The sequence below is a fragment of the Anser brachyrhynchus genome (genome assembly GCF_964034855.1).
Source record: "Anser brachyrhynchus genome assembly, chromosome: 9".
In the NCBI taxonomy this organism is placed as follows: Eukaryota; Metazoa; Chordata; class Aves; order Anseriformes; family Anatidae; genus Anser; species Anser brachyrhynchus.
Genome location: NC_137703.1, coordinates 26,379,800 through 26,405,482, shown reverse-complemented (window position 1 = coordinate 26,405,482; position 25,683 = coordinate 26,379,800). Strand labels below are relative to the sequence as shown.

The 25,683-nt window shown below is 39.3% G+C and overlaps 1 long non-coding RNA gene across 2 annotated transcripts in view; it reads right to left on the bottom strand.

Moving 5' to 3' along the window:
- Window positions 1-8,119: 8,119 nt before the first annotated feature.
- The window catches only part of LOC308199778, a 55,575-nt gene continuing 38,011 nt past the window's right edge, over window positions 8,120-25,683 (bottom strand). The window contains exons 2-3 of one of the 2 annotated variants that reach the window (XR_013954940.1): window positions 10,617-10,714; window positions 8,120-9,533 (exon numbers count right to left, since the gene is read on the bottom strand). This is a non-coding gene — a long non-coding RNA (uncharacterized lncRNA). The remainder of the gene's footprint in view (window positions 9,534-10,616; window positions 10,715-25,683) is intronic. The other variant, XR_013954941.1, reaches the window with a different exon arrangement.

Sequence of the window (25,683 nt, the reverse complement as noted above, 5' to 3'; positions counted from 1 at the left end):
AGATTCATCGCTACCTGTAGCTTTTTCAACTATATGCCTTATATCATGTGAAAGGAAGTGCCATGTGTACTGTATCATGTGCCAGGGTATATCTGAATCATTTGGGCTGATCCTTACTGGCATCAGCTCCTTTATTTGTATATACTGAGGTGGGACCTGCACACTTAGAAGCAAGGACAGTTGCATGGGGCACAAGTATACACATGATTGTGCTTTCAATATTTTAAAAGACTTGGGCTGTTGGTTCTATTAGAAAATGAAGGTACTGTTTCTGGGAGGTTACGACCAATTTTATTCCCTTACCTGAAATGCTGAGGACTTTGGTGCATTCTGTAATTCAAGCAAAGTTTTATTATTTCCTGAAATGCAGCAACTGATAGAAAATCATCTAGGTGGATTAACACTTTGCTGTCTTCCTTGTTAGAGCACTAACAACTTGTTTTACAAGCACAGTAGATGTTGCTAATGCTCCCTGTGCAGTTGAAGTAGGGAATTTCCTCTAATTTTGGCAAACAATATGCTGAAAAAAATGTTACTTACCTTACTACACAGCTGTAAATCTGCTTTGTAAATCTTGCACTTTTTGGGGTAGCTTACTGCTAAAAGTTTTGCTTCAGAAGCACATTTAAAGGTTTTATATTTAATAAGGTTAAAAACCATCTGAGTATTTTGAGACTACAAAGGAATAATATATCTGTAGTGTCCCTTGCGATAGATTAGAGACAGGACTTGGTTGCAGTAATGAATATAAATGGGAGTCTTTATTAAAGCCACTGGACACAGGCAGGACTGCAGCTAGCTGCTCTCCAGCTCCCAGGCTAACTGCACACAACCTATGCTTTCTAATAGCACCACGCAGGTCTGCCTCAAGTCCTGGCCTAGATCGAGCAGTCTTGGAAGGGATTGCCAACCTCTGCAAAACCTAGCCACCTAAATCGTTCAGCGGTGGGAACAACGTCCAGAGCATCTACTGCCAATGCTTGCACAATCCCTAAATTTGCATGCATGCGAATTAAACAATGAAAAAATTGTTGGTTCTGCAGCTGGGAATAGAAATATCCTCTGCACAAAAATCTCCCTTTTCTTTTCAAGTTTGTGGATAGAAAGAGATGGAAAGAAGATGTGGAGTTGGATACCTAGGGTGGTTTTATTTTGTATGTTTTGTTTTGTTTTGTTTTTAGTGCCTCTTTAATTACAAAACTGACTTGGACAGTCCATGTAAAAATACAGTGAAGAGGGGCAACCCCCACTCTGTAATCTGTAGCCAACTTGATGGTCTTTATACTGTACTGAGTCCAGAGCAAGCTCAAGGCAGAGGTGAAATAGGTGAAACCTAATCATCTGCTTTGCTTGGGCCAAGGCAGAAAGGAGCAGTGCAGTCTATCTTCACTGGCACACTGCAGCCCCTGTTTCAGGTGCTCTGCCACCTCTGAGGCACCAAACGTGGAGGTGCGAATCCCCTTTGAGATATGTTCATGATGCTGTTATCAGCCCTTGCTATTAAGGATGCTTTTAGCTGAGAAGCAGCAAACATGGGGACTTTCCCTCATTTGCTGAGGAGTGATGAAGAATGTTTTCACTGCTCCTCACTCACAGATGTAGACAAGCCACCTGGGTCCCACCCAGCCTGAGCAGTATCAGCCAGAAACACTGCGATCCCTCAGAAAACACACCACTAGGGTCAGACATGTCCAGCTCAGCTTTGGGAACAGGGGCAGATTTTTAGGCTGTGGCACAAGTTCTCTCAATGGGATTATGCCTCCCTGGTGCACATGGACACACAGACCAAGCCACCTTCCTGGGACAGCCCCCATGTGCCCCACTCAGCAGAGTTACCCCGATAAGCAGGAGAGGGCTGTGTAGGTGTGGGCTCTCAGGATATCGAGGTGGAAGGGTGACAGTGCTTTCTGATTTGAAGAGCCAACTTGAGGAAAGCCTCTGATCACATCAGTGGGCCACATGTACCAAGTGAGTGTTGCACATGTTAATATATTAAACATATGTGTTTCTTATTTCCTATGTTGAAGGAATACAGCTTGCAAGCATCAGGGTGCATAGTTATTTCAAATGCATGGTAAATGTGGATTAAGGGCACCAAAAGATTCCCATGGTCCAAAGACTATGAACACCTGCAACATTCAACTTTGTTTTTAAATTTTCCTGTCACCTTTAAAGTGTCTGCCTTGCCACACTGGTGTAGAAACAGGGTTCATTTTAAAGGCTCTTGGAAATGGCCAGGGCAACAGGAACAATAACAGCGTCCTTTTAGGAAAATACAGGAAATCTTTCCAGCCAGATGTACTGCAGCACTGGGGCCACCATGAAAGTCTCGCAGTTAAAGAAACCTCACAACAGCTTCTAGGCAAAAGCCAAAGGGGATCATCACGTCTACCAACACTTTGTCTTGCATTAGAAATAATTCTTGCTCGAGGAAGAAAAAAAGAGCCAATAAAATGTTTAAACTTCATTCCTTTATTGGCTTTTTGTTGCTTTATGTTATTAATAAGAATTTACAACCTTATTTACAGTGCAAATTTTTAGCATTGACTGTGCTTGTATATAATTTGAATTTTAAAAATCCTCAGGGCATCATGAATTTAATAAAATCTTTTAAGAATTAATGGAGTGTTGTCCAGAGACAGGTTTTTCAAAAATGCTCTTAAACTGGACCTCCTTATTTTTGTGTGAGAGGAAGTAGAGTCTCCTGGGCACCTTATGATTGGGGACTTGGATATGAAAATATGGGATTTGCATGTTGCAAACATTGCTCGTGACAAAGTGCAGGTGCAGAGCGAAGGGCCAGCTTGCAGCCACTTTGAAGAAGACTTCCTGAATGTGCTTTTAAACGCCAATTGGATGGGTGGGGGTGCTGGAGGAATGCTCTGAGGTTTTAATATCACAAAACAGTGGCATAATCACTTTGTTACTTATTTGACCGAGAGATAAAGACTATTGAAGCAGTGAGTGTAGTCATAAACATTCAGAAGCCTTCTCTGACTTGTACAGTGTTGAAAATTGGTAGGGTTATCCTACCAAACAAACAAGCAGCCAAAATCTGAGGCTCCTAAATTAGAGAATACACACTAAAATGTTGGCCGGAGGCTTCTGATTTGTATATTCCCATCCCCCCCTCCCTCTCTCTCTTTCCTCTCCAATACCAGTGCTGTATTGAGTTGGAAATGTATAAATGTTACATGTAAGATGCAGCCTTACTGTTGCATCTTTATTCAACATCAACTTCCAGATGGGAACTATTTTTCATGGTTCATAAAGCCAAATCCAGCTGCTACATTTGGACCTACATAAGGAATCCACATTTTATTGCCTTAGCAGTGCATATAAAACAATTGCTGTTGTTTCTTTAGTACTGGTGCACCTCACATTTCTCAATACATTTTAGATATTTAAATTTTAAAAACTGTATTTTATAGTTGTTCATTTAGCTGTGCACTATAACAAGATCCTGCTTTTACAACATTTTCCAGATATCTAACGTAACTGAAAGAAATACAATCTTGGACACACAGTATTCGGTATAGCAGCCATCTATTCAGTTACTTACTAAGACTGTTCAGACAATTTCCTATGTAAACCACAATGATATTAAATACTTCTGGAATCTCAGCTTTATTAACAGACAGGAAGTGCAAACTCAGGAGCCTTTCCCCTCCCCCTGCGCTAATCTGACTCTTTGATAGTCATGTGTTAGGAATAACCATGGAGTTTCTCCTAACGTAAAATATTCCCACAGCTAAGAGAAATTAACCCTTGCGAAGCCTCAAAAGAGAGAGTGGAGTCCATGTGTTCGCAGAGAGAGAGAAAAAAAAATCATTAGGAGGAAGTTTGTATCAGCAGCAGGTCTACCCAACACTGCCAGCTATTATATTCAGGCATAATTCATTTGCATTTTAGATGGTATTGTCAAAGCAATTACAGCACATCCATTGCAGAGGAGAATTATCCAGCCTTGCAAAATTAGCCATCTTTGTGCCTTTATCACTAGCCACGAATGGGAAGCACACTGCATTCACTCAGCCATGTGTGCTGGGGGTTTTCTCCTCAACTCCCAACTAGCAGATATCAGTCCAATTGCTAGAAAGCAGACAAATCCCCACAAAAAGTGATGAGGTGGGACAGAGAGAGTTAATGCATGCGTATGACAGGGAAGCAAGTTTGCTGTGAATTGGGAAGCACAAACTATAGTAATCCCCACCCTGCTGAGTGGCTTCCCCAGAGGTCTGATACAGTGCCAAAGCCTCTTACGCATACTGAGACAAAGCTTATTTCAAGCAGAATTCAGCTCCTGAAGCCACCATACTGCTTCCTGACAGCCTCCAATTGCACTGCCTCTGTATTTGTGTTTCCTGCTGTTTATATTTACTTGTTCCCAGAGCCACAACAGCTACAAAAACAAATAGTTGCTATTTGCAGGGCTCCGTATCAACACAGGTAAAGTGTTCTGCTTCCCTTTTAGTTTTACAAAGATTGTGCAAATAGGCTTTTAATACCTCAGAGAGATTAATTTGGTGATTATAAACCAGTTTAGGAACACATGCTAAACAATTGGTCATATAATCAGCATCCTTGTTTCAGAGCATTAGTGTGGCTGAGGCAAAAGGTTTTTAAATTACAGTTTAAAAGGGATACACAAACAAAAAGTTTAAAGGGATACACAAACACTCCCTTGATTATATCGCTATTATTTCACCATTCCACCGAGACATGAGCTTGAAATATTACTTTTTTGTTTGTAAAGTCCCTGTGGATACTCTCTGGATCTGTGCTTCTGTCTCTTTGGCTTTCTGTACAGCTATTGTGATGGTGTCTGATTTGGGTAATGGAGATCTTGCTTGATACACTTGTTTAAAGGATCAGCTTAAGGAAGCTTAAGAGCCATCAATTCTCTTAATTAACTGCAGAGAAATGATTAATGCTATAAATATGGAATTGATCAGGAAAAAAATATAGTACAGAGGATTTAATACGAGTTGTTTGACTAATATTTAAGATATTCAATATGATAAATCTGGTCCTGGGTAAAGTGCTTATAAGTACTGAAGTGATTTATGCACCTCAGAAAATTCCCACCACAAGACACTAGGGCTGCCTAAACAGAGCTGGGCAATGTTTTTCAGGTAGACAAAAAAACTCCTTTAGGAATGCATCGAGCACTGCACTTCTTCAACAAAACAGAGCAGAAAAGTTTCAAAGCATTTTATTCTGTCCTTGTCTGAAAAGAATATTTTCATTTCAAAACAGTGCCATTTAAAATTCATATTCTTTCATGCACATTGATGTCATTGTAAATAATGCAGAAGCTTCCCTTATAAGGAAATTAAAAAAAAAAAAAAAAAAAAAAAAAAACGATTTTGATCCAGGCCAGAAGATAGGTCTCCAAGCCTTTCCTTTTAGAAACACCAACCAGGAAACCCAAGTGGTTGTTGTTCCCCATCCTTCAATGTCTATCTATGAACTGAATTAAAAGCTGAGGCAACAAACCTAGTGAGACAGCAATATTCCTGACTTTTGTACACATTTAGAAATCAGTACTTTGAGAGCTCAAGCATGAGGCATAAGAAGAGATGAATTTATTTATTTATTTGCTTTTTATAATAGCTACCCTCAGATATTCTCCCCTCTCCTCTTCCCCTAGTCCCTAAGGATGAGAGTTATGGAAATAACATCTCCTGAGACCCTTTCCCAAGAACTCTGTGCCTCGGTCCACAGAAATTCAGTGCCAGATCCACCCACATCCAAGCAAGACATCCTGAAGTACAGCTTTTGGAGGGGATATTGGAGAGACAGAAATGTCGCTGCATTCATGGACAGAGCGTAGATCCACCCACAGAGGACTAACCTCCGTCCCTAGGGAGTCCGCCTGAACTCTGCCCAGCCTCAGCTCCCCATTTACTCTTCCCTCAGGATTATTCACTGCCCAACATAGGCTGGGAGGAGATGTCAGAGATCAACCTCCCTCCGGACAGCCACACTTAGCACAGGGATTCTCAGAGCCTGTCTGTGACCTGCTCAGCCATTGCTGCAGCCCCAGCATGGGCAGAACACACAGAGGAACCACCAAGAGAGGTCACACAACAGGTAGAAGGGACTCACAGCTTCAGGGACAATGGTACCACACCTAACTGGCATGAAATGAAAATAATGGAATCTAAGGAACACTCTGTCAGCCTATAATGTGATAGATCTCCACAGAACTTAGGGGAGACGTGCATTGGCTGGTGGCATGAACCTTCCTCTTGAAGAAGCGAGCTCTCGAACTTGGGAAGTAGCTGAGGACACAAGGGCAATTACAGACCATCAGGTCACCTGAGCTTCTAAATGGGGCATATAATGATTGTAAATGCAAGGTGTGTTAAACAGCAACACAAGTTACACATTGCATGGGGGGGCAGATTGTATCACTGAACACTCAAAATCCATCTAAACCCCACACTTAAATTTGTCTGAATACAGGCATCCAAGAGTTATAGACATGGAGTAAGACCGTCTTCAGAAAACTGCAGAACTACGACTCCCAGTGTTAACAGACCTCTCAGCTGCCACCATACTGTGAGCAAAAAGCTGCATACTGGGGATTGCTGTCTATAATGTGTCCCTTTCTGTGACCTCCCATGCTATGGGACTGAGAAGGGACGATGAACAGTGGCAGCAGGGTGCAGGGGCAGTAGTACAATGCCTTTCAGTAGCCCCTGAAATTGAGGGGCTCAAGAACTGATTTTTCAATTGGATCCTCAGGCTTGTTATAATTTCAGGGATGAGACCAATTTAATTTTTATAGAGATGTGTAATCCGCCATTTCAACACACTAATTGAAATAGGCTGACATGCAGCTATGTGCCCTACGAGTCTTCCAAAGCACATATCTTGGCAGTTTCCACTAGAGGGTAAATGACATGACTAGAAAACCATACCAGATCCTCTGTGTTAACAGGGCTCTGCTTCTACATTATTATTGTGATTGCTGGCTTTACCAACAAACATCCAAGTGGCAAAATCCACTTGGAGAAAATAACAGAAAGCAGAGCTGAAAAAGATTTTAGGAGGTCAAAAATCAACTATAGCTATGCTATTTTTGACAGATGTTTATTCAACTAGTTTCTAAAGTCCTTCAGCATTAAAAATGCACACATTTTTCCCAGTGCAATCAGATCTATTCTTTAATCATGACTTTTATAATGGCTAACCTAGATTTCTCTGGGAGTTCTTCAAGTCTGTATTTTCTTACAAATGCAGAGAGAAAGTGTTAAACAGTTCATTACTTTCTTCACTGCAGCAACTTTGTGCATATTTGAAGGCCATTAGGTTCCCTCTTTGTATACCCTAGACAGCCCCTGTTCTTCCAGTTTCCTTGTCAGCCATTCCGACCACTTAGCTCAAGATTCTCTTTTGCCCCACATCCTTTTTGGAAAGTAATACCATATTTATTTATTTTTTCATGCTGAGCAAGCTAGAAAAACACCTGCACGTGTCTTCCAGGTTATGCTCATTAAAAAATAAATAAATAAAAATAAATCAGTAATACACCTGTCTTTTTCACAACATCCTTTTGTTGAAGTCTTACATAGAGGTTGAGCCCATCATAACCTCTCCATCCTTTTGTTTAGAATAAAATATTTTCCTTTCCATCCAGCAATTCTGCAGCTGATTTTTCCTGTATATATAGTAAATGCATATTTCTTTCTCTCCCTGTTCAATAAGGTTCTTTCCAGTCATTTCACCAACATGATTTCCAGTTCTACCCTCCTTAAAAAGCAGCAACTTGAGTTCTAACTCAAACTTTGCTCCTCATTATGTGAGCTTGTCAGGGACACTGGGACATGATTCATGTGATTTTCCTCCTATTTCCATCCCACCTTTCAGGGAAACTCATAACAGCCAAATTTATGAATAACCTTCAAGATGTTTTTGCAGAGACTGTGCATTTGTTTGGAACTTCACAACACAACTAATAAAATCATGAATAGATTTCATAATATTTGCTTAACATTAAGCTATGTTTAAAAATAATAAAAGAAGAACTACCTGTCCACTTACGCAGTAGGAAAAGACAGTAATTTCATTAGGAAAATTCTTACACTTCTCAGAAAGCCAACACTGGACAAATGGTTGAACTTATGTTTAATGAGCAGTATAAACTGTGTACATTGGGAAATAAATTAGAGTTCAGTAACTAATGTGAGTTGTAAAATCTTGTTTTACTCAATGATAGCAATTACCATTAAAATTTTTTTTTATTCACATTTAAAATACTGGCAATTTGACAGGCCTTTAAAACATCTATTTTGGTTGCTAGTTTAATTATCTTTTCAGCTGATACAGTCATTTGTTTCACAAATTAAAAAAGAAGAATTTACAGAGGAAAAAGCACAGTAGCATATTAGTGAATGTTCTTGGGTTTATCCTCAGCCAACAAATTTCTGTTCATCGCTCAAGCTGTCAACCAATCTCAGATATGGGATTCCAGTTTCACGTATTTTATTTCTGAGGAGTCATCCATGAACTCCAGATCCAGATGTTAGTTTGGTTTCTGTAGGGTCAGGCTACACAGTACTCCCATTCAGGCTGCAAAACATTTCTAGGAGAACTGATTTAAGTCACGTAGAGAAAATGAAGACAAGAATCCACGACGACACCTCATTCAGAACAGCAGCTATGCCCTTCCAGCTCCTGGGTCATTTTCTTGGCCCTTCATTTCAGAAAGAATCAATATCGTACTTTTTCCTGTTTTTCATCCTTTCATCACACAACCTTTTTGTCTTCTCTTGTGTTTTGATCCACATTTCCCTGATGATCTCATTTACCTTGTCCGCTCAGAGGCACAAACATACCTTGTATCAAGTTCTTCTATATTTTCAGAATGACCCATTTTCTTTCCTCAAATTAATCTGGTAGTAAGTGAAAGAGATTATCAGCTACACCTTGTCAATTTGATACGTGATAGCACATAAAAAGTGTCTGTATGAATTCACAGAAGAATGAAAGCAAGTAAAACGCTATCTACATAATAGCTCCATGAGTGGAAATAAAGGCCTTATTTTACCATAATGCTTCTTTAACCCTGCTTTCCTCCACAATTTTAATTTCATTTGAGTTCTTCAATATATCTTGCATTCCTATATGTCTCTTGCTGTCAAGAAAGCCTTCTTTGCAAAGAGAAGTGCATGCCTGAAACATTCTTTTCTCTCCACTGGGGATCCACCAAAGTACATTCATTACCTTAAATTAAAAGGAAACACTCTAAAATAACGTATTCAGGAATGTGTCTGCAGCAGTTCAGGGTGGCAGATCGATTTGAACCTGAATGTGCAATATTTCTATACATGAAAGATGCGATGGTCCAGTGGAGCAAGCACACTGCCAAAAGCATGAAGGACATCATGTCAGCTACACAGAAAACTCATGTCAGTGTCAACAGGAGCAACTTGCAGAGGGGTGCGCACCATGGGCCAGGGCTGACCAGCTCTCTGTTCTGCCTCCCATTGCAGAGGGCACACCAGGGGGCATGCCGGAGTGTGCTGGGAAGAGAAGAAAGCAGAAAAGGAGAGAAGAGGTATTCAGACCATTTGTAAAAAGGGTGGGATTGATCAATATCCATCTACTAGCCATAAGTATTGTATGATTTACTGAAATAAATGTTGCTTTCTTTTATGAAAAAAATGTAGATCTAGATGAATGTGAAATAACAATCAAAAACTAACAGCTGAAAGTGAAAGGCACGACAGGGTCAAAAACACTGAGCGGCACCAAAAGTTTGTTTTAATTCCTACAGTTTGTGATTTTGGCCTCAGCACTTCATTCATCCTATGTGAGCGTTTCAGCTAAGATGGACTCCGCAGTGAGCCACGCAGCCAGGCTCACAACACCTGGCTGCATGGGCGGGCACACACCATCGCAACAGACACCCAGAACAAAAACAAGCTTCCCCCTGCAAAGAAAAGTCCAATTGTCCTACAGCCCAGCACAGTAATAGCACAAATAAACATCCACAACAGCCCTCCATCTTCTGCTTTAAATGAAATAAAGGAAAGACCTTTACGAGGCTTTTAGGGAGACAGAGAAGAAGGGCAGAGCAGCTTTCCTCTCCCTCCTCTGACTGATGTCACAGTTCCTGTGGCCAAAACATGTTTGTTGCTAAGCAACTATGTATATATTACACCCTTCTGCTTCCATTTGGGATTTAACATATGCATTTTCACTTTCATCTCTGATGCATAGTTACATTTGTTTGCAGTGGGTGCCGGAGTGAATGGAAGCTGTCCAGTACGGGATATGCATAAGAACTGAAAGGCACACACAGTGATTTACCAATGTGCATCTTTGTTTCGCAGCACAGTTCAATGGGAAACCTACTGAGTGCCATTCACCAGTGGTTGGGCCAATTTTTTCGTTCAGGAGTGATGCTGGTTGCTATATAGCAGCTATTGGCTCAAGAAGTGCAGCCATTCTCAGATGTCACGAAGTAACATAGCCTGCAGATAGCCTGACTGGTAATTATTGCAGATGGATTCTTTCTACAGTGATAAAAGAGGTCCGTTCTTTCATCTAGAGTTTTACGTTTTATGCATAAATCCACTTTTTCCTACACCTCTCCCACTTACTTGGCAGGCAATGAAAAAAATCACCTTTTCCTTTTGAATTGCGTACAGATGACCCAAATCAGTGGCACACATCGCTTGCATTTTCCTATGAATCAAATCTAAAAAGAAATGAAAAGAGGGTAAGGAGAAAAAGAAGGCAGGATGTGAGTTCATTTATATTATAAACACTCTGTAATAAAAGAAAAAAATCAGTTTTATAAACCACATGTCTATTACCCTGTAATGAAGTTATAAGAGAATGCTATTAGTCATGTCTGTACGTTTATTCACATTGTGAGTTCAATAATTAAATTAGAAGATCTGACATGGAGTTTACTAAACAAAAATCCATGCTATAACAAAAAAAAAAAAAGAAAAAGAACAGGATATTAGCTTCCTTTTGGGTTTAGCATTGTCTCTATTAATAAGCATTAAAGAATAAAACACTGGAGGAATTCTTGCAGTCTAGATAATTTGGGTTTTGTTATGCTTTTCAGTTTAGCTTAATTTCCCACTGGAAGCTTCCCTCTAAGTGCAGACCTAGGATTATTATCGCAAGGATAACAAATATCTTCAGCTCAGTTTGCTGCTTTCTGCTACTTTCTCCTCCCTAGAACCCCAGACAGGAGAGGGAGCACAGAGAGGGGGAAGGGCAGCCTCTAAACCAGCCACAGTGGGTACACAACTTCGAGGAAAAACGGACATTTTTTTTCTTTCCCGTGAAGCTCTAGAAAAATGAGTTTATGAAAAGAGATATTGTATGAAAGCAACTTGCCCATTCTCATATACATTGTTTCAGGGCAGTTCAGATTCACAGCTGAAAGAAAAAGTTTGCTCTGGGTGTGCATTGGCACAGTGAGTTAGGGTATGGTAACTCTCGTGGCCTCTTCCTCCACAGAAGAGGGATAATTCAGTCAGCGGTATTTGATGAGCTGGCCCCTTTTGCTCTGGGAGTTTCGTGCACCTCGGGACCACATCAGGGCCATGGGAGGGTGTGTGCCGAGCCCCTGGTGGGAGCAGCGGCCCCAAATCCCCACACGGGGAGCTCCTGCTGCACTGCTGGACCGGAGAACAGCAGGCTCAGCTTTCAGCAAGAATCAGGCCCAGCAGTTAAAAACAAGATTTGCTTTATAACAGCCATAATCAATTTAAAGCAACAACCAATCGTCCTGCACCTTTAAACTGGCCTTAGTTAAGGACCAGCTGCTGTCTGAACACTGCCTTCAAGCAGGACAGGATGCATTTGGCACTTCCCTACTGATCTCAGTGCCACATACACAGCTATTCAGCTGGCAGAAACTGTGACATGTGGAGGTTCACCTCGAGCTCACACTTGCACAAGTTAAACTGCTACCAGGAGCCTCAGAGATGCACATGCTCACCCTGCCACCGCGCACACAATTTGAAATTCACTGCACAGCCAAAGGACTGACAGCAACTTCACATTTAACTTTTGATCTCAGGATATTTTGCCACCCTTCAAAAAGCACTGCTTTTCTAATTCACATTCCCAGGGCATTTGAGTCTACCCAATATTAAAAGAATGTGGCTTAGAGGATGGTTTATGATAATAGATATATCTATATTTCTGCCACAATCTCTAAGATGATCAGTAGACCATTTATTAAAATATACTCTTGATCTCATTTTTTTATTCCTGAATCTTGTTTAAAATACAATAAACAAGTAACTGAAGTCTCTCATATGATTCTGTGGTTATTTTTTAGCCAGCTGAGCTGCGTCTTAGAAAGCAAATTAAGTTGGTATCCACAGTGACATAACCAGCTCACAAGAACAGCATCTTTGTTCGGCAGCTGAAGCAGCTACCCCAGGGTGATTCTAGAGACATCAAAAACTACCACCCATGCTTAGTGAACGTGTTCCCCCTCTTCTCCAAATTAGCACATCACCTCCTAATAAAATACAACAGTAACATTTATAGAACTGATACTATACTGGTACTATATCTTCCATTTCAGAAGTCATCCTGAAGTGTTCAGATGAAGAAATGATTTTTCATTGTTTTCCCGCAGAGTCTACATTTGGAGAATATTATGGAAAACTGAAGCTAACACGGATGCACACATTCCAGGGATTCAAGAAATGTCCTGCCACTGCAAGTCTGACCAAGGCAAGGAACCTTTGTGGACCATCCAAGAAGCTTATGAATTTTGTTGCCAAGTTCAAACAGCTCTAAAATACATAAGGAAATGAGATCCCATGGTATTCATACAGATTCCCATGTCAGACATAAATGAATACCTTTGTCTACTGTCCAACAAAAAAACAAACTTCCATGAATGTTTCCCAAATGTAAAAGTGGTTATATCATTACAGTGCTAAATCTGGCAAAAAGTACATGAAATATTTATACGGAAACATGGGGGGGGGAATGTTGCACTGTATTTTTGCTCTATCTGTGGTTAACTTCATTTATATATTTTATATAAATATATGTAAGATAGTCACATACAATTAATAATCATACTATTCTAATATTAGTTGTAATTCAGCAAATATGCAGAATAGAATAGTTTTTTGTTTTATTGTGCTTAACTCTAAAAAAAAAAAAAAAAACATTCCCAACAATTCATCCTGCCTTTAGGAAAATATGCATGAAGCAAAACTGGCAATAGAAAAATAATTATTTGAAAAACATTATATGAGGTGAGTTGTCGCTTCCCTACTGGATGCCAGTTTAAATTGAGCTAATTTGTTTTACCAGTAGCTTAAGAAAACCCCAGCACAGCAGCATGACAATTATATCCAGGTGCAAGAACTTAATTCAACAAATTCTAGGTGGATCCTTCCAGTCAGCTCTGTGGGCCCCATCCTCAGCTGTGGCTGAGAACAGATGCCCTTGAAAAAACTCTGTAATCATGATCCATTCAATCCTTGAATAGTGAAGCTGAAATGTCTGAAAAAAAAATATAGAACTAATATTTCTATATCCAGAATATGAATTGAAACACGACAAAAAACATTTGAGGTAAGTAAACCCAAGTAAAAGTTTAGATGCCTTTTAGTACAATTATTACATTATACATTTAAAACAATAGCTTGTCTGCAAGATATAAGAGTTTCACCAGTTCTCTAAGGTTTAGAAATGACACCTGAAAAAATCATAATCCTAAATCTCGTGTTCCTAATTTGAAGTCTATATTAATAAAGGGAATCAAATTGCAGTTTGCTGTTTTAATTGGTCTATGTTTCAACATAAAAGTTAAAACATTATCTTGAAAGGCAAGAATTTAGGGAAGAATTACAGATAAACAAGCACTTTTTTAGGTATAAATTGTAATAAAAAGTTTAGATTTGTACAAGTTTTTGATCTTTTGGAGCCACACAAGTATAGTAATTAAGCTCCATTTTTCCCCCCACAATCTGCAGTAAGGTTCTAACGGTGTTTCTGACTCAGGCAAGCCTACATTGATTTCAAATGAAGATACTTCTATAATACTTTGTTTGCATATCATTACATATGTTGAATCTAAGAAACAACTTATGTCTAGATGCAACCAAAAGCATCACATGATTATTTGGTAATTTCTGAAATACAGATGTGTACACTTGTATTTTTTTAACCAGTTTGTGCACAATGTACAGTTACAGGCAATTATTAGGCTATCAGGACCAACAATTAAAGTTCATAAATGAATTTATATCTACACATTGTGTATATGTATGCATGCTTAAATGGATAAAGATTGTTTTTCATGACATTTGTTAGGAACTTAGCCTCAATTTGTTACCATCGTGTTATTGTCATAACTTTTGTATTCCAATTTTTGAGTAATATTGCAAAAAGATTTTCCCTCCTACAATTTTACATTCAGGAGTTTACTAAATACATTCCAAATATGCACCATTTTATGTTATTATGAACTTCAACTTTAACTAACACTAATTAGAGGTGTACCAGATGACTCTGATTAAACTAGTGGGTAGTGCTTATTCAGATTTAATGTGAGCAGTCTGGACATTTTGAAAAACAGCCAAGCTGGGCTCAAATAAAAACCTGCCACAAATCCAAAGTCTGAATTCAGCCAGGCATGTAAGACTGGTTCCCATGAACATTAAAAATAAAATTAAAATCAGTTGGAAGTCTTGGTTTCCTTCAAACAAGAGAACATCCTCCCTATACCCTAAAGAAATATTTCTGCCTTATACATACAGCCCTTTCAAAGCCACCTCTCAGCACCCAAAACAAGATGAGGAAGATGAACCAACAAGGTAGTGTTTGTATCAGCTCTTATGTCACTGGATACTGGTTTGTTGGTGAGGGTGGAGTAAAACAGGAAGAGGGCAGCTGCCATTTGAAACACGTTTTCCAAGACTGTCATCCAGAAATCAAGAGACGTGTTTTTCACTAGCTTTTAATTTAAAACACACTTTACAGAGACATATCTTATTCATCTGAACCTTTGAACATCTGATGTAAGGTGAGACTTAGGACTCAAATATAGTGGGGGCTCAGTTTTCTGGTGGTGTAAGATGACATGACCACTTCAGATAACAGACTTGTGGCTGCTTATACCCACATTTGGATTTTATAGATTTCCCACACACACTACCATTTGTTCACTTGTGATGCATGTTTTCTATTTACACTGGTGTTAACTTGGACGGAAAAATCAGAATCTTACCCAGTGTGAGATACTGTATCTTAATAAGACCCCAAGTATAGTTAAATCCATCAATATGGATAAGTAAGCAACATTCGGGTCTCGGGTCAAAATTCAAATGGCAATCATCTTTTTTTTTTTTTCCACATATACCTCCAGATGCCATGGTTTGAAAGAGAACATTAAAGACTTAATGAAATGGCTACTTTTACACTGTCCATTGCTGCATAGTGCAAAACTCCTCTAGGTGAGCTTATTTTCAAAAGTTAAATTTCCTTAAATCAAGATGTTCAGAGAATGGTAAGGACAGTATAGATGTTAACCCAAACTACCCTGCATATTAAGGTTTGCTAAAGTGAAAGTGTGCTTTGTAAGGCCAAAGGGTCAAATATTTAAGATGTTTAAGATGTCTAACTCCTGTTAGGAACAACCAGATTACGGGGTTTCTGGAATACTTTCCCTAAACTACATTGTTTGAAAAAAATCATGTTTTTTGAAAAAAATCATGTTGTTAATTTAGTTTTTTGAAAGTTACTGGATTTTTTTAATATATATTTTTTTTAAAAGAAATTGTTACCCTAAACAAAAGGTAGGGTCTTGCTTCATTAAATGTGAAACTAAAAAGATTGTGCATGTTTTATGCAAAACATGTTGGCCTCCTGGAGACTCACCACCATTAAACCTGTTGGTTCTGTATGCAAAAGCCACCCCAAAACTGTGCAGATACGGGTGTCTTTTTTCATCTGCACTATTGTTTTACAAAGTAAAATTGGCCAAAAAGGTTTGAATTTGAGCTTCTCAAAAACTCATGCTTATAAGTTCTAATTCTGGTTTGAAAATTCACTTGCAAAATAAGAACATTTAACAATATACTGTAACATACTTAAAGTAGATTTCTTCAAAAATAATCATAGAATGTGTAGGCTTTCTTTTTCACGTATCAGCCTGTTGAAAAAAGTGTTTTGGAAATAAAAAAGAAAAATGACTAACATTAATGTATGATTAGAAGAGAACTCACTATGTTTTTCTGATCAACTGCTAAAATAATTTTAGCATTGTTTAACAGTACATTTTCTTCAGTGTTGTTTATTTTAAGCTTCCAACACTTCTTAATATCTGTTTTTGCTTATATTTCACAATGGATAATTACATCTATAATTGTTATTGGTCATTGGTCATTAATTTATTTCAGAGTATGTACCTCTGTGGGCAGCAATTACTGCACAGCCTTCAAAAAGATATTAACAAAATGAGAACAGAAAATACATTAATTACTGTAAATGTTCTACTGATTTCTCCCTGAAAAAAGCAAGCATTGAGATTAAGATCACACTTTGTCCACAGACAATGTCATGTAGCGAAATAAGAAAAATAATTTTACATGACCAGGAATGCAGACTTTTCCTGGCAGTTCCAAATTTCATTTTAAAAGCTTACAATAATGTTCATGAATCAAAATTAAATATATATATTTCATTGAGTCATATTTCTAATACTTTCAGTAAAACTCCTTTTATGTCAAAATGCTGTAAAAGTGAGAATTTTTAAATACTTGTGCACTTAGATTCAGTTTTGTATTTGCAAATTTGAATCATATGTGTTTGTGCACCCTCCACTACTGAACCCATCCATGTATATTTTCACCTATAACAAATGAAAGCAGCTTGAAGGTTAGCCAACAATATGGGCATCTGTAGGACATTTTCTACAGGTAGAAGTCTTTGGTGAAAGCTATATATCTACATATCCTACAGGGAAAGTCCTGTTTGCCTGAACACAGTAAAAACAGATTCCAGACAGAACTTCCCAGTGAACACTAAAATATGATGAAAAAATCATTTGCATTTGCTATGTGAAGCTTTGCTATCACATAGCTTGTTTTTCAGAGTTGGCTGCTTTTAAAAGGGTCAGGGCAGGTTTTGGAGAAAGAAAAAAAACTGAGGTGATTACAATTTCTGACTCATTCTTAAATGGAAGATCTCCTAGACTATCAATACAGGAAGACAGGGAATATATTTTCCCCTAAGATGCCATGATGGTTATGTTTACATTTCTTCAGGAACACTGTCTGAAATAGCATGTTAGAGAAACCCTGATTTAAATCAGAGCCTCTCCAAGACAAACACATTTACAAGCCACAATCTAAAGATGTATTTTTTCTTCAAGAGCAAGAAATGACATGAACTGCAAGGTAGGCACTTCTGTGCCACCAGTGCCCTGCACATGCTCATTGTTTATAGCCTAGTTCACAGACTTGCATGCTCATAACCTACGAGGCAAAAACTCTGCCTACTGAAAATGCGTGAATGTGCATGGTAAGAAAGAGTGCCAAGAGGGAAAACATTTTCAGAGATTTGACTATAGAACTCTCCAGGCTTCCCCAGGAAGATATTTTATTTGAAATTGTCTTGGGGAGGGGGGAAGGAGCACAGAGACAAAAAAGGCAGAGGGTGACTTTGAATCTACAACACCCAAATGAAAGCTACAGTCATTCCAGATTTACATCCATGGGACTACACAGAAACTGGATGTGTGAATGTCTGTGGAAAATAGGCAAAGAAAGCCTAATGATTGCTGACATGGATATGCAGGATTTATCTGAACAGAGATTTGCCAATGTAGTTTTTGAAGTATATACCCAGCTCTGTATGAGACACCACTGAATGAACTAAACTTAAAAAAAAAAAAAAAAATCCCATATGGCAAAAAAAATACTACATGGATATCTGACTAGCCATTGTGACTCCCTTAATGCCCTTAAATTCATAAATTGGCTACTTAACTGTAACTGAGATAGATCAAAAATTTAACTTCATACTAAGAGTCCAAGTTCCCTTCAAACTGAGCAGATTAAGCACCATCCACCGGTGTCCTTTCTGACAGCTCCACACTTGAGTGGATCATATTGACTGAACATCACAGGCTAGACAAATTCTTAGCTTTTGAAATAACTTCAGCTCAGTTTTTAAGCTCTGACATTGCAGTCAAAACTCAGCTGAAATGATTTACAGTGAAATTAAACATGAAAACATCATTAAAATAACTGTGATAAGGTTAAGACCTAATGCGCGCATGCTTTCTAAAGGCAGCCACAGATGTAAGCACTTTGGTCTGGGTGCCCAGTCAGCACAGAAACAGAACCATGTACACTGTGCTTATGCAGCATGTATGAGTTACAGGCTTTCAATATTTTATAAAATATTCCCTTTCTTCAGCTTGACTCTGTTTACCATTTTCACAATTATTCATGCACTATACGTTGATGTTTTATTTTAAATGTAAAGCTCCACTATTTTTTCTGTGCCATTTCTTCAAGTAACATTGCAAGAGAGATAATCAGTATTTTGATTTTTAGAGTACAGTATAGACAATAAAATCAGTCTATTTATTAGGAGTGATAGCACAGTATTGATTGCAAAATGGCTTTTTTATTTTTCATGAAAGAAGAAACAAACATGTTTCCCTAACAAACATTTTCTTCCAAACAAATGTTTATCAAAATGTGAATGAAACACTAAATTCTGCTATAATCACACATGTCCAGCCACCTGGTTTATGATCAAGACAACCAGTAGAATAACATTGATAATTCAGATATAGTTTTAATGGTCCAAAATCCTTTTAAAATATATAATTGACCTCAAGATACTCATCTCTTCTCAGAAAGACTACTCAAAAAGCAAGAGATTTTAATACACATATACTGTCAGAAATTATCTTTTCACTAATATCTCAACAATACCTTGGCTTATATCCTATGCATCTGGTGAAAATATGTCCTTTCTCCCATTATTCTTTCTCAAAAAGTCCAGTTCTTTGTATATCATTATCAAGGAGGAATGACAAGATTTAGAAATAAATTGCTTCTCCCTTCCTTCTACCTCAAATCTTTGCCCATTTTCAATAGGTAAAGTGGAACATCCTGGAACACTCATGGATATTGTCAGATGGAAAAATCTGTAATAATAATAAAATGCTAATTTCTTGCATGCATTCTTCATCAAAGGATTTCACAGGTGGTGTCATCCTTCCCACTTCCTCTAACAGAGGAACCAAGATGCGGATATGGTAAAGATGACATGCTTACAGGTCTACATCAATGTACAATAGCTGAGAATCTCAGGTACCCTTTAACTTTTCTAACTAAAAGCATAACTCAGAATCATCAAACAACAATGAGTGCTAAGACAAGCTCCACACATATAAAACTTGAGCTAATTATCACAAAGGAAATGACTGAAGTCAGGGAAGGCTTTCCTGGAGAAAGAGAGCATCTTCCATGAGGTTCTTTTAATGAGTGGTGAAGATGAGGACCAGCCCTGATCTACCCTCAGTGTGAGGAAGACAGATGACAGCTCACTACAACTCTCCCAGAAATACTGACAGATGTTTTCTGACTCCACAAGTAGTGTCCAGCTCATTGGACAGACTTCCTAAAATCCCTGTCTTTTCTAGCAGTTGATGTTTTGCAGGTCTCTTCAGATTTCCATAGCTGAATCTAAGCACCAGACCTTTCAGCATTAATATCACAGTAACATTTAAGGACCCCACACAATGATAGGCAGTATGTTAATTTTGCATTTTTATACTCTTCTCTGTGCTATGGAAGACTTGGAAAATACCTGAAAAATTATCCTAAATCTGCTTCCTTCCTGGTCAAACTAAGAAGTATTGCATAATCTTTCCCCACTTCTCAGCATACATTTTCCCCTTCGAGTTCCTTCAATGGCTTCCCCTTCACCTTTTGTATCGTATTCCAGTATTTCATCTTCACTTCAAGGCACTGCACTCTACCAGTCCTTCCTGTGTGTCAACCCTCCTTTCCTCATAGTAAATCTCCCACTGGCTGTGCTCTTCTCATACTGTTCTTCCTAATGCTTCTTCATAACCTCCTCTCATGATTTCTCTTAAATGCTGCCACTTTTACACAGAAAATCTGTTCCAGTTCTTAAGCACCAACTACTCCTTTTCACTGAATTATTTCCATAAAAAAAAAAAAATCATTTTCAAAGCTTAGGGAAAAAAAAATGTAGAAAAATAGGGTGGGGTTTTTTGTATGCATGTTTGTGAGAACTGGGCTTGATAGGCAGTTGAAAACAAATATGGACCTACTGAACTTATGAAATAAGCTGAAAACGAAAGACAAAGAATGAATGTCAGGATGATATTTCAGGAAAAGTAACCAATAACTGGGGAGGAGGCGGTGAACACGACTGCATTACTAATATGGCAGTCCAAGATAAAGTAATGCGATTAAGATAAAGTAATATGTGTTGTGAAAAATGTGTTTGCTCCATATATAAAACAACTGGTTCTGAGCTAGTGACTTTCATATAGACATCACAACTAGGAATTATTATATTTCCATGAGAATATCAGCTTGATAATAGTTTTAAAGGTCATTCTAATGTTGGAAATAATTAAGAATGGGACTGGAAAAAAAAATAAACATACTATTTTACTGTTCAAACCCATGCTTCTACACTTTGTAAACCATGTTTGTTTCTAAGTCCCACACCTCAAGAAGTGTCTTTAGACTAGGAAATATTCAGAGAAAGGCAGTGAAGATGAATGGATTCCATACAAGGAAAGACTGAGTAGGCTAAGACAATTCATCCTGGAAAAGGGATCACTTAAGGGGGAAAAAAAACAATGGAGGTCTGCAAAACCATGAGTGACCAAGACAACAGTGCAGAGATTCATTGCACATTGCCTCCTTCAATACAGGAAATAAGGGCCATCAAGGGAAGCTAGCTGATCCAAGTTCAAAACAAACAAGCTGTTCTTCATTCATATGTAGCAGAATTTTGTAAATCCTTGCCAAAAAAAAAAAAAAATGTAACAAACAAAACTTTACTGGGTTCAAGGACAGGCTCAATAAGAATTTGAAAAAAAGAGCTAGGGAGTGTTAGTAAATGGACAAGCCACAGTAGGATCAGAGTCAGAATAGCTAGAGACTAGAATACTCAGCAGAAAGATTTTATTCATTTGCCTCATTCATACTGTATGATCTTCCTTCAGCATCTAATCCTGGCCACTGCCGGAAAAAGAATAAAGCTAGACAAGCCCTCTGCCTGAACTACTGGAGTTTCTCTTAGGAATAATTTCTGAGCATTATAACAAAAATACACAGGACAGTTCATGTTTCTGAGCAATGTCATCTCTTGAAAAAGTGTAATCACAAGAGGAGAGAGGGTGATGCTTAATTGGGCTGTGCTATGATCCAAGGGCAACTAAGATTTTAATAGCAGGAGGCAAACTCGGGATATAAGTTGGTTTAGAGGTAATCTCACATGTACAAGACTGCTTATCTAAACCATTTCTGTATGTTACATCCAATTTGGGTTTTATACAGTTTAAGGCTGACTGGCACTCTCTCAATTTTATAATGGATTATGCCTGGGCTCATTCAGAAACACACTGAATCTAGGTGAACTATCCCTTGGCTCTGAGGGGAAGCTGAAGGGCTGTGAGCCTGTTTACCCCATGTCCTCAAACATACCCTGGAGACTGCAGCGTAACGAGATGCTGTCAATCACCTCTTTGAAAATCTCAGTCAATAAAAAAATATAGGTCTCTATCAACAGCCATGTCACTTCTCCATGTTCTGTTTGCCACTTAAGTGAACAAGTACCATCTCCTTTCTTGTCTCATACACCAGCAGGGCACCCTGTCAGGGATTAATAAAGAATAATCCAGTGATAAATTATAGGCAGAAAATCTGGAACAGATTTCATGAGATGAAACTTTGGCTAGCATACAGCACTCACAACACTTGGAACATCTTCTGTGTCAATGATTAACACTTTGCTGAGCATTCTGAATACATAGGATATTTCACATGCAATCACTGACCTTAATGAGAGCAAAGGTAAGATTTTCCAATCTTAGGGAGAAAAAAAAATGATCAAGAAGCTTTCAACCATAAAAATATCCTGAGTCAACACACAGACTCTGTAGAAGCAGGACTTCTGCAAAAAATTGCTTGTGAAAAGTTTCAGAATACCACCAGCTGCAAACTTATATCCCTTCTTGACACACTACCCGTAGTTAGAGAAGTCTTGAAGTGGGTGTTACTGTGGGTAGACAAACACATCCAAGCATAATCCACACTCCAGTAAGTTAGGGGAACAGACCTGCAGTGCTAAAGGTGGTGCTAACCGGAAGCTGTTCCAATATGACACATTGCAGCAACCTCTGAATGTCTTGCAGAACATACAGGTGATGCTTATGTTTTTTTCCTAGACTTGTGCAAAGCATCCCAGAGACCCTTGTTACTTATACAAGGAATGCAATACGAACTTATACAAAAAACGCTAGAATGAGGTGCTAAACAAGAATGGAATTAACTATGAGGAATCCTTCCTCAGGTACATGCTATTTAGACAGACATTGATGAATGAAGCCTGTGACATCCTCTCTCTGGAGCACAGTAAAGAGATGATTCACATTTCAACAACAGGAAAGTCATTGCCAGAAGAGGAATGAGTGGATGTAAATAATGGCTGAAATATGCAGACCGTTTCTAAAGTACAGTCAGAGCAGAATACGTAGCAAGTAAACATACTTTGATATTTAAAACAAGGTGCTGGCATTGGTATTTTACATTTATGCAGAACTTCTTACCCTAACCAAATCCCATTTCTTCAGGTAAATTATGCTGAAACCTGGAAAATCCTGAGGCAGATAAAAGCAACCCACCAAGCATGAATGGGGGAAACACAATGATGCTCAAATCAATGTAGTCAAAACTAGTTCTTAAAGAAGGTGCTACAACACCATCGCTGTCCCTGTAAAACAAGCTGCACAGATTTCTGACAAGAATATTCTGATTCAGAGATAGAGACAGAGGAGGGAAACCCACCCTGAGGGTAAGCCAGACACTGATAAATCCTGTTGTTAAAACCATTCAAGTATCCAAGGAAAGCAAGCAATCCCTCTACCATCTGCAAATCACATTCAATTGAAAAACATGATAAAAGGATGTACATTGCAGATCTGAAAGCCAGGTATCCTTAATAGATTGTGATGCTCGCCCTCATATATATAAAGAGATTTCCTCTAGCACCCCCAACACTGTTTTTTCCCACTCCCATCCACTCCCATCCACCACTCTTCAACTGGTGTTGGCTGAACCATGCCTTCCATCCACTGATCTCCCTTCAGCCCAGCTACATAGCTGTCCTGGCTTTACAACTGAACATCAGACAAGAGGTTCCATTAAAAGTTGGAAAAATAAAATAGAACAAACAGAAATAGCAACCTCTTTCCTCAAAGAAATGCAAAAGATCTTTATTTCCTCACTTGACACCCAGAAGAACACAAGAATATTAATTATTTATTCCTTCCAACTAGTCTTTCCCACCTAGGTCTTCTCACAGCTACGATAACCTACCCCCCAAATTACCTCCTCCTCCCTGAATCACGACAGGATTTAGAGCTACCCTGTGGTACCCCTCTTTACAGACTGGTGGGTGAATCAATTAAATTCCCACAGCTGGCTACCCTGAAAATCCCTGCACTCTGTTCAGGCAGCTGTGGCCCTTCCTCTAGCAAAAGGGAGAAGATTAACTCCTTCCCTACCATCCCCTGGTCTTAGTTTATGTAACCCATTTCATACAGCATAACCACCAAACAGGCACTCAAAGCCCTTAAAGCCTGAATAAAATGAAACCTGAAAAAATATTCCAACCACTATGTTGCATCTGTGCCAGGAAAGTGCCAGGAAAGCTCATGGAGCAGATTATCTTGAGGGTCATCACGCGGCACTTGCAGGGCAAGTAGGCGATCAGGCCCAGTCAGCATGGGTTTATGAAAAGCAGGTCCTGCTTGACGAACCTGATCTCCTTCTATGACCAAGTGACGCGCTTGGTGGATGAGGGAAAGGCTGTGGATGTGGTTTACCTTGATCTCAGTAAGGCTTTTGACACAGTTCCCCACAACATTCTCCTCAAGAAACTGGCTGCTCGGGGCTTGGACTGGTGTACGCTTCGTTGGGTTAGAAACTGGCTGGATAGCCGGGCCCAGAGAGTTGTGGTGAATGGAGTCAAATCTGGTTGGAGGCTGGTCACTAGTGGAGTCCCCCAGGGCTCGGTACTGGGGCCGGTCCTCTTTAATATCTTTATCGATGATCTGGATGAGGGCGTCCAGTGCACCCTCAGTAAGTTTGCAGATGACACCAAGCTAAGTGCGTGTGTCGATGTGCTCAAGGGCAGGAAGGCTCTGCAGGAGGATCTGGATAGGCTGGAGCGATGGGCTGAGGTCAACTGTATGAAGTTCAACAAGGCCAAGTGCCGGGTCCTGCACCTGGGGCGCAACAACCCCAAGCAGAGCTACAGGCTGGGAGATGAGTGGCTGGAAAGCTGCCTGGCCGAGAGGGACCTGGGAGTATTGGTTGATAGTTGGCTGAATATGAGCCAGCAGTGTGCCCAGGTGGCCAAGAAGGCCAACAGCATCCTGGCCTGCATAAGAAGCAGTGTGGCCAGCAGGTCTAGGGAAGTGATTGTGCCCCTGTACTCGGCTCTGGTGAGGCCGCACCTCGAGTACTGTGTTCAGTTTTGGGCCCCTCGCTACAGGAAGGACATGGATGTGCTCGAGCGAGTCCAGAGAAGGGCGACCAAGCTGGTGGGGGGTCTGGAGAACAAGTCTTACGAGGAGCGGCTGAGGGAGCTGGGCTTGTTCAGCCTGGAGAAGAGGAGGCTCAGGGGCGACCTTATCGCTCTCTACAGTTACCTTAAAGGAGGCTGTAGAGAGGTGGGGGTTGGTCTGTTCTCCCACGTGCCTGGTGACAGGACGAGGGGGAATGGGCGAAAGTTGCGACAGGGGAGTTTTAGGTTGGATGTTAGGAAGTACTTCTTTACCGAAAGGGTTATTAAGCATTGGAATGGGCTGCCCAGGGAGGTGGTGGAGTCACCATCCCTGGAGGTCTTTAAAAGACGTTTAGATGTAGAGCTTAGCGATATGGTTTAGTGGAGTACTTAGTGTTAGGTCGGAGGTTGGACTCGATGATCTTGAGGTCTCTTCCAACCTAGAAATCTGTGATACTGTGATACTGTGATATGATTTTTTTTTTGATTTTTTTTTTACTGCAGAGACCTAGTCCATTAATTTCCATTAAGAAACTAAATTTGATAAATAGATAATATTATAAAAAGAAAATGTAATTAGCATGTAGCCTTGGTAGATGTAAACTTACTAGTACCCAGGAGTAATAGCAGTTTATGTGAAAACTAGAATATTACTATAATTATGAAAATGAATGTATAATTTATGCACAGAAGATGGAAAATATGCAAGGTGTGTAAAGGATATGATTATATTTTCTTGTTTCTATTGATAGCTGATAAATCTTTAGAATATGTTGAAACGATGCATTATTCTGCATGAATTTTGGATGGCCGTGATTTCTGATAAAGTTTTTTTTTCTTTTGTTTTTAATTAAACTCCATTTTACAACAGCAGCC